This window comes from Tachysurus vachellii, chromosome 12, assembly GCF_030014155.1.
Source record: "Tachysurus vachellii isolate PV-2020 chromosome 12, HZAU_Pvac_v1, whole genome shotgun sequence".
Classification (NCBI taxonomy): Eukaryota; Metazoa; Chordata; class Actinopteri; order Siluriformes; family Bagridae; genus Tachysurus; species Tachysurus vachellii.
Window position 1 is genome coordinate 25,642,352 of NC_083471.1, and position 16,747 is coordinate 25,659,098.

The 16,747-nt window shown below is 39.3% G+C and overlaps 1 protein-coding gene across 1 annotated transcript in view; it reads left to right on the plus strand.

Annotated features, from left to right (window-relative positions):
- The window catches only part of sema4c (sema domain, immunoglobulin domain (Ig), transmembrane domain (TM) and short cytoplasmic domain, (semaphorin) 4C), a 64,063-nt gene that overhangs the window by 13,578 nt on the left and 33,738 nt on the right, over positions 1-16,747 (plus strand). The window contains exon 2 of the mRNA XM_060883059.1: positions 6,378-6,431. The gene's annotated coding sequence lies outside the window, so the exon portion shown is untranslated. The remainder of the gene's footprint in view (positions 1-6,377; positions 6,432-16,747) is intronic.

Below are 16,747 nucleotides of genomic sequence, written 5' to 3' on the forward strand. Positions count from 1 at the left end.
TCATTATTTAAATCTAGCAACGCAACAGTACTGTATACTGTATACTTGCGCTGTGTGTGTGTGTGTGTGTGTGTGTATGTGTGTGTGTTATGACACACCCAGATCATCTGAACAAACTAATATGAATCAGAACAGAAAACACACACACAGCTGTGCAGGGATAACAGAAATGCTACATCCAGTTTAATAGTAGTGAAAATTGACTACGGTGTGTGTGTGTGTGTGTGTGTGTGTGTGTGTGTGCGCGCGTGTGTGTGTTTACCATGGGAAAGCCTGCAGTGTTCTTGCCAGCTGGCAGTCATCCCACCGCTAGTTGGCCAATTGCAAACATAATTACGACATCACCACAACGCTTTATATTCTGTTAGCTTACCAGCAAAGGTAGCTAATTGTAGCTTGCTAGCAAACATAGTAATTTTTTTAAACAAAATCAATCGTATAACTAACATTAGCAGTCTAGCTGGAAAACTCTTCTCATTTAGAACTAAAACTAACCAGTTATTACCAATATCAACTAAACTAACTTGTTACCTGTTTAGTTAGTAATGTTCTGGCCCAATGTTACATTAATGCCCTAGTTAACCTGGCTAATCTTACTAATGTATTGTATTTTAAATATCGAGAACTATTTGTTACCCAGTACATCAGGTATCTCTCTCTCTACGTCTCTCTCTCTCACACACACACACACACACACACACACACGCACACACACACACACACACACATATGCTCAATCAGTGTTCTGTCCTCGTGCTTTGTCTTTACATCATTGATCAGCTGTACACAAGGAAACAGGAACAGTGTGTCCTTATAAACTCCCCCAAACACACAGACACACACACACACACACACACACACACACACACACACACTCACTCTCTCTGGTGGAAAGCGGGTCACACAGCTTGCTGAGCTGGCTTGCCTGATGTTATTGTTGTTATTAATAAGGATGACCTCATCTCACGCTGGCACACAGACACACACACACACACACACACACACACACACACTCCTACTTTCCAGGGCATTTTTATACTCATTTTATTCTACTCTTATTATTTCTCCCTCGCTCGCTCTCACTCACTGTCTCTCTTTCTTGTGTCTGCACTTTGTCATGGTCTGGCTCTCACATACAGTAGCAGGTGTCCTCTCAGATTCTCTCTGTCTGTGTGTGTGTGTGTGTGTGTGTGTGTGTGTGTGTGTGTAAGGTGACGTATTGGTTTGGAGTAGCATCGTCTCAGCTGAGCTCAATCCAGTGGGATGTGCAGCACATAAACACATGAGTTCATCAGAGCCTTACCTCACCACTGGGCCTGTGTATGTGTGTGTGTGTGTGTGTGTGTGTGTGTGTGTTTGAGAGTGAGTGTGAGTGTGTGTGTGTGTAAAATTGCCTGGTTGTGTTTTGATGTGTGTGGGAAAATGATGACAAGAGGGCGTGGGTTTACTTTAGAGTGCATGAAAGACCTGTGTGCCTGTGTGTTTGTGTGTGCGTCCAATGCGCATGATAATATATGTTGGATAGAGTTAGCTTCATAAATATTGGCACCCAACACAGAAATAATGTATTCTACATGAAGTTAAATCTATAATTATCGGCACCCATGCACTAAGGCTAGTGAAATTTTGAGCGTACAAGCAACATAAACATTCAAAATTATTGGCACCCCCTATGGTGGTGAACAGAATTGAGATTGAGAGTCGATTCAGTAAAATCCATCAAGATTAGAGCCGCCTGTAGCGGATCATTGACATTTTAACTCCTTCGTGTTGTTAGGAGTCTTATTTATTAATGAATAATTATTAGAGTATTTATTATCATTTTAAAAAATGTTAGAAGAATTAGAAATATTTTCTCTGATCTAAATCATTATCTGTGTGATGTTTATTTGATAAAATCATTTTTTGTTCAGGGTGCCAATAATTTGGAGTTCATTTTAGATAGAGAAAAAGGAAGAGAGACTGTTGGGAATGACAGAGTGAGGAGATTTGAAAAGACTTGTGTGATTCATGTTTGTGTGTGTGTGTAAGTGAGAGAGAGAGAGACAGGGATTGTGATTGCTTTGTTGTCAGTGATGAGTAAAATATTCATACTCATCACACTCACACACACACACACTCACACACACACACTCACACACACATTGCCGTGGGGTTTTACTCTGAAACAACTCACTCAAAAGCCTTGGCTACACACACACACATACACACGCACACACACGTTCAAAGCGAAGCTCGATCCCTGTCTGGCGTCCCTTGTGTCACACACACCCTCTTCATGAGTTCACAAGGACTCAGTGCACAAAGAGATACCCGGAGCCAGTAACACCAACACACACATGCACACACACACACAGTCTCACTCACACCCTAACACACACACACTAACTTGCCAAATGAGCAGACCTATATTAACAACATTTTCAATAACAGTAATTGTGGACTTGTTTAAATCTGGACCGTCATCTCATAACACCTCCCACACACACTTACACACACACACACATGTGTGTGTTCTTTAGAGGGTGTGTTAAAGAAGATGCGTACAGACTAGCCTTCTTGGCAGCTACTGTTGCTTCACCAACTGCAGCGCCAGGTGTTGGGCATTTCACAGCTTTGCCCAACACACACACACACACACACACACACAGTGGCCTCGTTATTGAGTGAGTAGCCTCCAGCATTCTCTAAGCCAAACTCCCTGCTCACACACAGCTTTGCTCGACAAGAAACAACATTTCACCACAATTGGAAATTTTTCAGAAATACATCCGATGTCCAGAAATTACGTCTACACAATTTTTATCAGTATGACAAATGTGTTTTGCGTTTTGTTTTGTTTGAACGTACTAACTTACTATCATGGGAAGTTTCTAGCTGCCATTTCAGCAGTGTAGCTGCTAATGTTCAGTTCTGTATATTCACTGCTTCTTATCATAAGTACTGCAGTATCAGAACTGTCAGTCATCACATCATCTGTATACGTTACACACACTACTGCTGCTATATATTGCACAAAAAGCATATTGCACAATATTGTTATTTGCACTCCCAAACTTTATGTACATTACTGATCGTTCATATTCCATATTCATATTTTATATATTTTATTCATTCTATATCCATATTTTATACTCATTCTGTCTATATTGTATCTCATCGTCTGCATTGTTTTCTTGTATAGTGTAGTGTTATTTATGTCAGTACCTTTGAGAGTCACAAACTGCTGGAACCAAATTCCTTGTGTGTCAACACATTTGGCCAATAAACCTGATTCTGATTCTGTAATATTTCATCGTTAATAACATAAATGATCAAAATCATTAACTGTTTCACAACAAAGTAGTGACACAAAAAGATATCAAGCTCATGGAAGATATGTAGGAGCTTAGCTTGATGTTTTATTAGCTTGGAATAATGTCAGAAACCTTATTAACAAACAATCAGCCCATTGAACTTGTTCTGTATAACTGAGGTTCTAAAGAAACTTCTTCTTACTTTGTTTTGTTTATTTGTAAAAGAAATTGTCAGAAAATTATTATATTTAAGATTAAAATATTTAGTCTACTGCTAATTGTTCACATTGATAAATTCATCTAGTTTATCTTTAATTATTTTCTTTGTTAGATAACACTACGTACTAGACAACGTTCCTAGAAATTTAGTGACACAATAACAATGTCGCTACAAATAATTTATTTATATACACTGAAAAATATATTTTTATGAAATTAGTAGAATTACATTTTTACTTCTAAAATTACTTGAATTGTTATGTAAAAGCATAAAACTTTGGGATAATATTACCAAAATTATGTGAATTGTTATGCTAGCTATAGCCTGTAAACTGTAGTTTATCGAAACCTTAGTGTCTCGTGTTTTTATTAATGTGGTACATGTAGGTTCGATTTCATTTTCTGGCTAGTTTTACATAAAAAAATCATCAACAATCCTTGGTAGTAGTAGTTTTTTTTACTTGCAGTTGTTATTCTAAAAGTTATGTTAAAAAGATATAATTTGATGCAATGTTTTAAACAATGTTCGTGTAGTCGCTAAAAATCTGAATGTAGTTTTAATGTAATGTAGCACGGTGACTCTTATAGTGACTCACACTGCAAACCTTTTCCACATGATGTACAAATCAGGTTACTGTAGGTAATAATTTCACCATTTACTTGTTATTTTTTGCAATCACACATTTTCTCAACCTCCTTCTTTTTTCTTTTTTTTTACTGGGCTAAAAATCAAAGGTCAGCGCTAACAGCAGACTCTCTCAGAGGTCGTGACCTAATGAATAATTGGCCGCACTCCGAAGGTCAGAAGTCGGAGCAGAAGTGCTTCCACTCACAAAGGTGACACACACCCACGCTTTTCCCTCAGTGACCCACGATGCCTCTGTACTCTGGACACAATGCTAAAGGGCTCCGGTCAATGCTTTTTCACTTCAGACACCCACTGAGGCTTTCTTGGGACCAAATTGGCACGCAGCACTTCGAGCACAGGCTTTATACCTGAGTGAAATCAATGGAAGCGAATGTGAAAAGCTCCCGTACACCTCCATGGAATAAGCTTTCCTTTCATCCGGATGCTTACAGCTTAAAACCTCAGAGATTTGAAGTCAATTTCCCGCGAAAGGAAAAGCAAATCGTCAGAAAATATTTCCTAATCTATTACGTGAGATGAGGTCATCAGGCGAAACATTCGTAGTAATAGGTAATGCTGAGAAAACGTCGAGTCTGTAGAAGAGAAAATAATATAACTTCGCACTATGCTAGTAAGCAAGAATGACGTCGTGTAATAGCTAGTTAAACATCCAAATAGTTGCTTGTATGCAAAATAACATCAACAAATATAGCTTTGTTATACAAATTTGCAGCGTAGATGAAGAAAGTCTTGTTACAGTATTTTATATCTTAATTATAAACACAGCCAAGAAATTGTCTAGCTAGCTAATCAGACAGCATTCTGGATAATAAACACATTCGTGATGTGACAAAGAAACACTTGTTATTGTCATGATTTCAATTTTATCTTATATTTATATCTTTTTCTCTACAATGTTTAAATAAAAGTATTAAAATACAAAAAAAAAAGGCAGATAGACAGTAATCACATTTATAACCCGGAAAAAGAAATAACAGCATTAGATCAGCAACAACAAAAGAGAAAATCTGATTAGCATAAGCAACGGCTGCTAACAAATCATCAGTATTACAGAGGCCTCGTGGTTGATTTGGACATGTAAAGGAAGGTGCGCTTTAATTCCGCCTGTGGCGTGTGCGCTTGTTTCTTCGCAGGTCATAAGGCTGGCAGATTGGTGTGAATTTATTCACGGCTTAAATAGTGTCTCCGCGCTGGGAATTATCTGTTAAAGTGTGCCTTTTAAATGCCACACATGGCTTTTCCACATATTCATTTACTCATACATATTCATGAGCGCAGCAACCCGGCGTTCACACCACAGATCGCTGATGTCATCCTCTAAAGCATTAGCAAGATTAAAAAAAAAGCAATTTCTGTATTATTTCTACTAATTTTTGTTGCCAATAAAGCGACGGTTTAATGCTGACTATCCATCCATTATCAATATCCTGTGTATTTTTTAATTAGCTAGCTAGCTATATGTTTAGAAATATATCTTATAAACCACTTTTGGTTGTGTTTTACCAGCAAAGATGTTCAAAGGAAATAGAAACTTCCCGATTTTACTGAAAATAGGAAGTAAAAATTGAAAGACTTCAAACATCACACACAATAGACTAGCAAGCAATTTGTAACGAGTAATTTGCATGAAATTGAGAAATTCCTTTTGAGCACTAGCTGCTTTCCGGGTCAATTGTCGCTCATGCTAGAATCACTGCTTCGAGTCCGGTTTGGTCAGAAAATAACACGAAGCAGATTGTATCACACCAGAACAGCTGAATCATATGGAAATACCAAACTTCATTTTATTTAAACCCTCATTGAACAGACTAGCGTTGTATGGCTGTTGCTATGGTTACATCTAATGTGGTTTTATTATGTAGTTTTGTTTTTGTTACTTTCAAAAAACACATTTTAAAAACTTTGCTGCTTAATTATTAGTAAAAATATTGAAGTTTTTAATCTAAATAATATAAAATTGTTGTGTATGTGTATATTATGGTCCTGAGTTTTAAGTCATGTATGTTTTGTTCAGGTCCTCACAATGATAGAAAAACCTGAACAGTGATTTTTTTTTTTTTTGCTTATTGTTAGTAAAATAAATATCCGAATCAGTCTAAAAATCTGTTTTGTGGTTATATATAAAAGTTACTTGTGTTTTTTAAAGTTTTTGTTCAGTTTGTTAGCTAACTGTGATCTAGCTAAATGAACATGGATGTGTTTGTTTCCTTTAGGTCCCCACAATGAGTGAAAATGACTGACTGAAAAAAGGTGACTTTTTAATCATTGTAAGTAAAACATTCTATTATATAAATATATTTTTTGTCAAGGTTAAATGAGATGTGTTTGAGTTATAATCATATAAAGTTTTAAAGGTATGAAGTACTTGAGATCTGTTTATTCTCTTCGGGTCTTCTGTTCAGCATTTCACTGGTCCTCAGTAGGGAAAAAATGGCCTTTGTGTATATAAACATAGTAATAATTCAATTGTGTGTGTGTGTGTGTGTGTGTGTGTGTGTGTGTGTGTGTGTGAGAGAGAGAGAGAGAGAGAGAGAAAAGTTGAACTCAAGGACACAATCCGTGCAGGTGTTTTTTAAATTCTAGCTCTTCATCTCCCCAACCCCCGCCGCACCCCTGCTCTGACCTGACGTATGTTTGGATTTGAAATGATAGTGTGTGTGTGTGTGTGTGTGTGTGTGTGTGTGTGTGTGTGTGTGTGCATGTGTGTGTGCATGTGTGTTGAATGGTCTGCTTATTTAGTAAACTCTACATTAAGGCTAATAGACACTATGAATTTAATTCTCTCAGCTAACAAGCTAGCTAGTTTAGTGGTAAGATATGATCAGGTTTAAAATTAGGCTACTTTTAAACCAGGTGTGTGTGTGTGTGTGTGTGTGTGTGTGTGTGTGTGTGTGTGTGTGTGTGTGTGTGTTTTCCTCTCAGTCATTACAGCAGTAGAGTGATTTTGTGTGGATGAGAGTGGGAGAGTTCAAACTGAGAAGCCTGAAACAAACACACACACGCACACACACCTGGTTTAAAGGTAACCTAATTTTAAACCTGATCATATCTTACCACTAGCTAGCTTGTTAGCAACACAATTTACAATTTATCTAGTTTTATTTAGCTTACCAGTAAAGTTTTACTATGCACAGAGCTACATTTTGGTAGTCGGATAGCTTAGCCTAGCACTGCTAATTGATCATTCTGTATATTTAAATCAGTAGCTCGTGCTGAGCGCTATCTAAATATAGCAAAACATGTCACAGGATCAAATTTGTGATTAGCTGATTAGCAGAATTCTGCAAAATCAGGGATTGTGTGATCACGAGCGCATAATTGAGGGGTTAACTGTTTTAGCAGACATACACACACACATACACACACACACACACAAACAGAGGGGTTAAACACTTTAACAGGAATACGCATTCCCCTCCCCCCATACTTGGTGTGTCTGATTAGCGGTCTGAATCGAGTTTGCAGTTCATTCAATTAAAGTAATCGGATCTGAGACATCAGAGATTGTTACACTAACCTCTGTCGCATGCTATGTAGTGTGTGTGTTTGTGTCTGTGTGTGTGTGTAGCTGGCTTACTTCTCCAGTCCTACGTGGCAGTGCTGTTTTTCTTTCTGTGTCGACGCCACACTGAGTGACACTCATTCATTTTAATGTCATTACACTCTCTCTCTCTCTCTCTCTCTCTCTCTCTCTCTCTCTCTCTTTTTCCCTCACTCTCTCTCTCACTCTTTCTTTCTCTGACTTTCCATAGCTAACCTTTAGGAAAAAACAGATCACATTTGGGACACCCTTAAGTGCCATCATCATTGATATGTCTATTCATCCGCTGCTAGCTGGCTAATCTTTAATAACTCATCCAATCTGACGGATATTTAATATAGCTACCAAGCTAGAAAGCTAGCTGCATAATCTAGCTATGTAGTGTGTTTTAACTCCAGAATCATATCATATCTCTTATCTACAAGAAAAAAACACTTCAGGTTCGCACGGTTGAGGCTAGTTTGGCTAGTTCTGCAATGTTTATCCAAATCTTCTGTGAGGAAAAGAGGAACTGCTCTCGTCTCACTCAGCTAAAAGAAATGCCGCCTGTCCAGGGCACTTCATTCTGATTGGAGCATTTTAATTCTTTTCAGCTCAATAGAGCTTTATTAGCATGAATGCCGCATTGTTGCTAATTAGCAATTAGCATAAATAAAATAATAAACAGACGCTAATTATAGTCAAAAGCAAAGACAGTTTTAAAAATGTTACTCATGACGTTACTCCTCGCTCTCTGAGCAGGCGTATTGTATTGTCATTAAGTCTGCGGGTCTTAAGTGCGTGTGTGTGTGTGTGTGTGTGTGTGTGTGTGTGTGTGTGTGTGTGTGTGTGTGTGAGTGAGTGGTAATGTAATCTACACTGCCTGAATCATCAGCCAAGAGACAGAGAGAGAGAGAGAGAGAGAGAGACCATGAAACTGCCTTTCAACTGATGCATGATATGAACACCTGTGTGTGTGGAGGTTGTTATGTGTGTGTCTGATAGAGAGAGAGAGAGAGAGAGAGAGAGATTGAGACAATTGAATAGAAATGGAGAGGAAAGAGACACTCATAGTGCTCATCACTTGAAGTAGAACATTAACCTGATTGGAGGACTACCTCTTTCTCTTCCCCCCCTCCTTCTCGACCATTTTGACCTTCTTGTGTGTGTGTGTGTGTGTGTGTGTGTGTGTGTGTGTGTGTGTGTGTGCGTGTGTGTGTGTGTATGTGTGTGTATGGAGCCAAGAAGCTTTAATGTCAGAAAAAGAAAAGCCCCTCTCAGGCTGAGCAAAGCAGCTATCAAATGCAAAAAAAATTAAGAAAAAACAAAAAGAAACGAAATAGAAATGTAAGCTACTCTTAATCCTCTAACATAACTGTAGAGTAAATGTAATACCATTTGTTCATGTATTTACGGTAGCTCTGCTACCCCATAAATTATGGATGGCTTGTCATCCATTCAGAACACAGCTAACGCAGCACTAGCTAGCTATACACTAGCATAAATAAACAGAAAATGAACAAATTAACAAACAAAAGCCACTTAGACACTGCAACATTTCAGTGGAAGACATTAGCTGAACCTAGCTAGGTTTTTATGTTTGTTTGTTTTTTAAACGCAGCCCCTCCTTTAATATTTCCTGCAAAGCCACACCCCCAAAAATACTAGGCACATGAAATTAACACAAGGTCAAGTTTCACTGTTGCCAGAGTAACCTCCCTGAAATGTTATTACAACGTTACTCATTACTACTTGAATTAACACCGGACATTTTCCGTTCTGTTTAGCTGCAAGGAAAAAACGCACGTTGTAAAAGAATCATTTCGGTCATGAGTTGAGATCAGTAGCAATGACGAGACGTAGAAGAAATGCGCTAATGGATGGAAAAATCTCTTGAATTAACTTTGTGTTTATGTTGCATGACCTCGGATCACACTGATTTAAAACACATAGTACGGAATTTTCTTTCAGCACCCAGAGATTTGCATTTTCTGGACACACTTACATTATATACATTTGAAGGTTAAGGGTCTTGCTCAGGGGCCAAAGACATGGGGTTAGAACTCACAACCTACTGATCAGTAGACCAACGCCTTAACCACTAAGCTACTACATCCCACAAGGCATATGAGCTACGGGTTTTTTGTGAAATGAAAGCTTCTGTCTGAGTGTTCTGACTGCACCTTTAAACCTAATTTAAATTTTGCACGGAGGCGAAGCAAGAGAAGAAAAAGGACAAAAAGACAAAGCGAGTGTTTTTTTGGCTTCGGAGACGAGAACAGATGGAATGGGTCTAGAGAAAAGAGGAGAGTAGTAATGGCACTGAGAAGACGATCGAAGATGACAGGCACTCGAAGAAACGCTGGAAGAGAAAGAGCAAGTTGTGTCAGGAATCGGTTTGTCGCTAGGAGGCGTATTAAGCGACGTTCCTGCGAAAGGAAGTTCCTTGGAAAGAACAAAATAGTAAAAAAAATAAATAAATAATTGAGTCTGAAGTTGAAATTACCTGTCTGAAGCTAGCTTATGCTGCTATCACTTTACCGTGCTAGTACGCACTAGCTTTAGCTTGCTAGCTATGTTATTTAGCCAACAGTTAGTGTCTTTTAGCAAATGTATAGCAATAGCTGTGGGCTAAATAACATAGCTAGCAAGCTAAAGCTAGCTGTTATTTAGCCCACAGCTATTGCTATACATTTGCTAATAGACACTAACTGTCATTAAGCTAGCTACCGAGGAAACAAGGAGTAAATTAGCTAAATATTATATATATATATATATATATATATATATATATATATATATAGATATAGATATATAGATATTAGTTAGCAAATATTTAGATAAATTAAATGGTATTAAATACATGTAGCTAGCTGTATAGTGCTACACCATGGATCGTCAGTGGATTAGCTAAATTAAGAGATAGATGTTTGGGGCTGAAACTGAAGATTAAAGTAAAATCTGATAAAAATATGAACGTGTTGATGCAGAGACGTTCCTCTTTATTCTTTTTTGGGAGAAAGGGAGTGGGAGAGAAAAAGAAGAGTGAGATGGAGAGATAGAGAGATGAAGTGATGAAATCTGTGTTAAGCGATTGTGTGTATGTGTGTGTGTCTGTGTGTGTGCGTGCGTGTGTGTGTGTGTGTGTGTGTGTGTGTGTGTAGATAAAATAAACGTTGGATTGTGTGCCTTAGATTGTATCTGATAACGATGTGAGGAAAACAAGACAAGTCACTACCACCTCCTCACCACACACACACACACACACACACAGACACACACACACACACACAGAAGAAAAAAGGTTCTGTCTTCTTCCAGCTCTGAAAAAATAACTGCCGGCAATTTCTCCGCTTCTCTGTTGTTTGCTTTCTTTTTTCCTCTAATGTTGTTCCACTTGCTTTCCATCTCACTCTTTCTGTCTCACTCTCTTTCTGTCTCTCTTTCTGTCTTACTCTCTTTCCATCTCATGCTGTATCTGTCTCACTCTCTTTACCTCTCACTCTATATGTCTCACTCTCTTTACATCTCACTCTACATCTGTCTCACTTTCTTTACATCTCATGCTATATCTGTCTCACTCTCTTTATATCTCAATCTATATCTGTCTTACTCTCGTTACATCTCACTTTCTTTCTTCCACACTCTGTCTGTCTTCCTCACTGTCTCACTCTCCTATTGTTTCACTCTTTTTCTGTCTCACTTTCTGTCTGTTACATAATCTCTCTCACATTTTTCTGCCCCAGTCTTTATCCGTCTCACTCGATTTCTGTCTTATTTTGTCTGGGTCACCATGTGTCTCACTCTCCGCTTTAGTCTTTCCCATTCTGTATTGTTCTCTCAATCCATCTCTATCACTCGTTTCCTTTCTGTATGTTTTTACTCTCTCTCTAGTTCACCCTGTGTCTTTCGCATGCTTTTTTTCACACTCTTCTTCTCTCTATCTTTCCAACACAACCTGCCTGTCTCACTCTCTTTCTGTTGGTGTGTTTTTATTTGTGTGGGGAGAACAAACACTGACAGCAGCCTTCATTCCCGCTTCATGTTTCTTTGGATCATTTATAAACTGTACATTACATTGTGCAGACGCTTATACAGCAAAATAATTATATCTCCAACTACACACACACACACACACACACACGCACACACTTCCGATGGATGTTACTTAAACCTGATCTTCCCTTTTATTGCCATCCAATCCTCCCTCTGCATCAGATGCCATATCCGCTATTGATCTCCCTTACCTTCTGGAAAATGTCTCTCTCTCTCTCTCTCTCTCTCTCTCTCTCTCTCTCTCTCTCTCTCTCTCTCGCTGTCTCTCTCTCTCTCTCTCTCATTTCTGTCCCCCCATACTGATGACGATAACGATGACGATCATAACGATGAAGGCTTGACTAGACAGAAAATTTAATTGATTAACTTTAACACAGTCTGTGGAACATAATCCACTCGTCTGATATTTCAGAAAGGGTAGAAGCTCGATGCCTAAAGTTTACTCTTCCCTCCTTACATTCACGTTTACAAGCTCGGGGAGTCTTGAAGACGGCAGTTTAAAAATAATTCACTGGATCTATAATTGCTGTAAAAGTTGAGTACTTCATAATATATCACTGTACCAAGGCTTAAAGTACTCTAGTCTTCTAACACAACTCCATTATCTGCTAACAACATGAACCTTAGGAATCTAAATGAATTAGGGTTGAAGATTAGGGTGTGGGGGAGGGGTATGAGGATCAGGGTGTGGGGGAGGGGTATGAGGATTAGGGTGTAGTGGAGGAGTATGAAGATTAGGGTGTGGGGGAGAAGTATGAGGATTAGCGTGTGGGGGAGGGGTATGAAGATTAGGATGTGAGGGAGGGATATGAGGATTAGGGTGTGTGGGAGGGGGGTATGAGGATCAGGGTCTGGGGGAGGGGTATGAGGATTAGGGTGTGGGGGAGGGGTATGAGGGAATTGGAGGGGGGTATGAGGATTAGGGTGTAGTGGAGGTGTATGAGGATCAGGGTGTTGGGGAGGGGTATGAGGATTAGGTTGTGTGGGAGGGGTATGAGGATTATGGTGTAGTGGAGGGGTATGAGGATTTAGGGTGTGGGGAGGGGTATAAGGGAATTGGAGGGGGGTCTATCAAACTGACCGAACAGTTGTTTACAAGAAAAGTTGCAGATTTTGTCGAACCTTTTTAAACAGATTAAGTTTGTAAAGCAGGTAAAAGAGGCACGAGGTAAATAAACTGCTAGCTACTCAAAACGCTAGTTTAGATCCATGAGAGGATTTTTTTCCTGTTCCTTTTAACATTAATTTAGCTTTAATTCTTCGTCATGACTCATTTTTTCTGCTACGACCATTAGCATATAAATAATTAAAAAGAATCATAATCAATATCAGTCAATTAAATATACCTACTTTTGTTGACTTCCTGTGTGTAAAATCTTTGTTTGTGTAAATGCAGTGGTCAAATACTGGAATCTGATTGGTTGAGAAGTATGACAATATGAAATATTATTTACATCATACTTTATCTAAAAAAATTTTATATTCTTGTTAATGTGGATGTGTAAAGCTTCTAATGGGCGGAGCTATCAAAAACAGAAGCTGACTGGTTAAAAAGGAATATTATTCAACTTTTTGTGGGCGGAGTCTGTGCAGAAAAGTAAGCAGGAAGAACAGGGAGTGAAGGGAAACAATTGTGAATAGAAAAAAGAAGTAAGCCACTATTGAGTATTTCCCATGACAGTCTCAGGGTTCAGCTTTACTTCTAGTGTGTGTGTGTGTGTGTGTGTGTGTGTGTGTGTGTGTATGTGTGTGTGTGTGTGTGTGTGATTTGGTGTATTGCTCTTGTCTTACACTGTGTGTATCACTTCGTTGAGATTTGATATTTCATCACACATTGTGCACTGGGGTGATAAAAATTGATTCGACTACCCCAACACACACACACACACACACACACACACACACACACACACCATGGGAATGGAGCAAATGATCTTGAGGCCTAACTGTGCTGAGCAGATCATTAAAAATTCCACGTTTTCATTTCTGTTTTCTCTTTATACTTAATTTTTTTTTTTTTGCTCTCACATTTTTGCTGCCTCAATCTCTGTCTCTTCCTCCATCGATCTGCCTTCTCTCTGTGTGTGTGAAGGTGTGTGAGTGTGTCTGTGTGTGTGTGTGTCTGTGTGTGTGTGTGTGAAGGTGTGTTTCCGGTAATGTACAGCAGCAGCAGCAGCAGGCATGCTCTGCGCCAGCTCAGCGTGATGCCCCATTAGCGCTTGGTCCACAGAATCGACAGAACAGCGAACGAGTGCATAGAAGCATCTACCTGCTCCTTCACTCCTCCTCCCTCCTCCTCTTCCCTCACTTGCCCTGAAAACGAAGAAACAGGTCTGACCTTTTGCACCGTGTCACGCCAACAAGACTCTGTGTTTGGCATTCAGACACAGCAGGAGGGAGAAGGGGAGAGAAAGAGAGAGAGAGAGAGAGAGAGAGAGAGAGAGCGGGGGATTAAACTCCTCAGTTGCTTACTGGATTGAGGTTTCAAGCAAGAAACAAGTTGCAGAGATGCCAAACAAAGGCGTAGGTGGTGTGTGTGTGTGTGTGTGTGTGTGTGTGTGTATGTGTGTGTGTGTGTAGCAAGCTGTTTTAACATTTTCCTTTTCTGAGCAGAAAAAACAAAATTCTAATTTAATATCTTTAATTACATTGTGAGTAGTAATAGTGATCTCAGGCTCGTAAGTGAGACTGGAGGTGTTTTATTACTTTATTACATTATTAATAATTACTGCAGCTTCTCTTCTGACTAGTCAGTGTTTCAGTTAAAAGATATTTTAACTTAATCCTGGATAACACTTGTGGTGTATGTGTGTGTATGTGTGTGTATGTGTGTGTCAGGACGCAGAGAGAGGGAGTATGGATAGGTGCAGGGTCAAGAGATGCTCTGATGCTTTCACTCACTTTCCATGTCAAGAGTTCTTGAGAAAATGGACTCCTCAATAAAAATATTGATTTTTTTTGTCATTGCAGAAATAAAGAATGTGTGTGAGAGAGAGAGAGAGAGAGAGAGAGAGAGAGAGTCAGCATGTACCAGCTTGTCATTTCATACCCCATGCTACATGGCCAGTGCTCACACCCTTATACACACAACTGGTGCGTTCATTTTAAGCCTCATTAAAATAGCTGACAGCACAAGGTCAGAGAAAGAGAGAGAGATTTAGTGATAAAGCAAAAGACAGATAGACAGATTTTGAGAGAAAGAGAGAGAGAGACTCAATAGCAGAATGAATAATTAGACTGCGTGATCGATCTTTCATTAGCCCTAGCTCTTTTTCTGGTCATGGTCACATCATGGTGTGTGTGTGTGTGTGTGTGAGAGAGAGAGAGAGACAGCGTGGATGATGGTATGTGTATCAGGGTGGATGTTAATGTGTGTGTTCTCCGCAGCTGATCAAACTCCGCTTGATGATCTGGCTTTCATTCCCTATTATTGGTTAATCAAACAGAGCACAACTTGCCAACACACACACGCTTAACAGGCATGCACGAGCTGTCACACTCCTACTCGTTCACACTCCCACTCCCGGCACCATCACACTTTCAGCGCAGGCACACACACACACACACACACACACACACACACACACACAAACGCATACATGCCAGCTGCGTGGTCTGTCACCATCAGCGCAGGCCAAACATTCTCCTTTCTCTCATAATAATGACAGGTTTCGAGGTCAGATAAGTGGGCGTGGTTTTGTGTCAACATGGGAGGAGCTTCAAGGTTAAGATTTTGTTCCGAAAATTAGGAGTACGTAGGACTATGAGTCCATATATAGAAGTATAACAGAAACTTTGAGTCCATATACTTAAGTATTGGCAAGACTGCAAAGTCTAATCCATATATGGTAATACAAGAGAAAAAGAGTCCATATATGGAAATGTAGGCGGGACTTGGGAAAACTTGTGCTATATTTTTGCTTTATGTGAATGTAGGTGAGACTGTGTCCATATATGGACATACAGGTGGGACTAGAGTCTGAGTTTTGGAAAATAGGTTCATTTATTTAAATATATGTGAGATTATGTTTATATATTAGTCTGTAGAGGAAAATATAATGGAGACTTGATTACTACATGGAAGTATAGGCAGGGATTTAAAGGTGGGGTCTCCATTGTTTGAAAGCTAATGTTGACATTTGAACTCACCAAAACAAACACGCCCCTAACCCAAACGGGTCCCACCCCTGTATTGATAGCTCCGCCCACACGTACATACGTAACCCAGGCAACTAATGGAAAGAAACGTGTCTTTATCATAGCTGAAGGGAAGAACAATACGATTGTAGATAAACAAACAAGCAAAAATGACACACAAACATAATCATGTAAAGGACAAAGACATATATTAGTTCTGTGTAACAAAGCAAAACCAACGTTACTCACCTATCGAGAAGGAAAAAAGCGCCTCGGCGTCCCATCGCAGGCCTTCCTGCTCCTTCAGTTCTCTCCAGCGCTGGAAAGCTGATCCTATATTAACACGTCCTACTTCTTACCTTATCGTAAGTCTTTCTTCTCTTTCTTTCTTTGTTTTTATCCTCCATGTCAATGTTAAAACCGCTTTCTGCTAACGTCACACATGCGCACTGAACACTCTCTCCGCCCATATTGACAAGACACGCCCCTTTCTGCTCATTGGCTACACGTTTGTTTTGTTTTTGTTTTGTTTGGCGTCCCGACTCAGTTTTCTGTAGCATTGCTCAAACAACAGAGACTCCACCTTTAAGTCATGATCATAAAGAAGTGTCGGAGCTCATATATTGTGTCTTCAGTGGTATGTTTTGAAGACCATATATGGAATTGTAGGCGTGACTTTGAGCTCATACTGTATATTACAATCCCGGCTAGTCACCTTGCTAACATGACGAGACCAAACTTTACCTTATCGACTGGAACTGATTTTAACTTCTCAGATATATCGAACAAGACGTGAATAAGATGTTCGTACATAGGTACAAAGACACGCCCACTAATCTGCATCTTGCAGATAGAACGTCCTCTTAACTA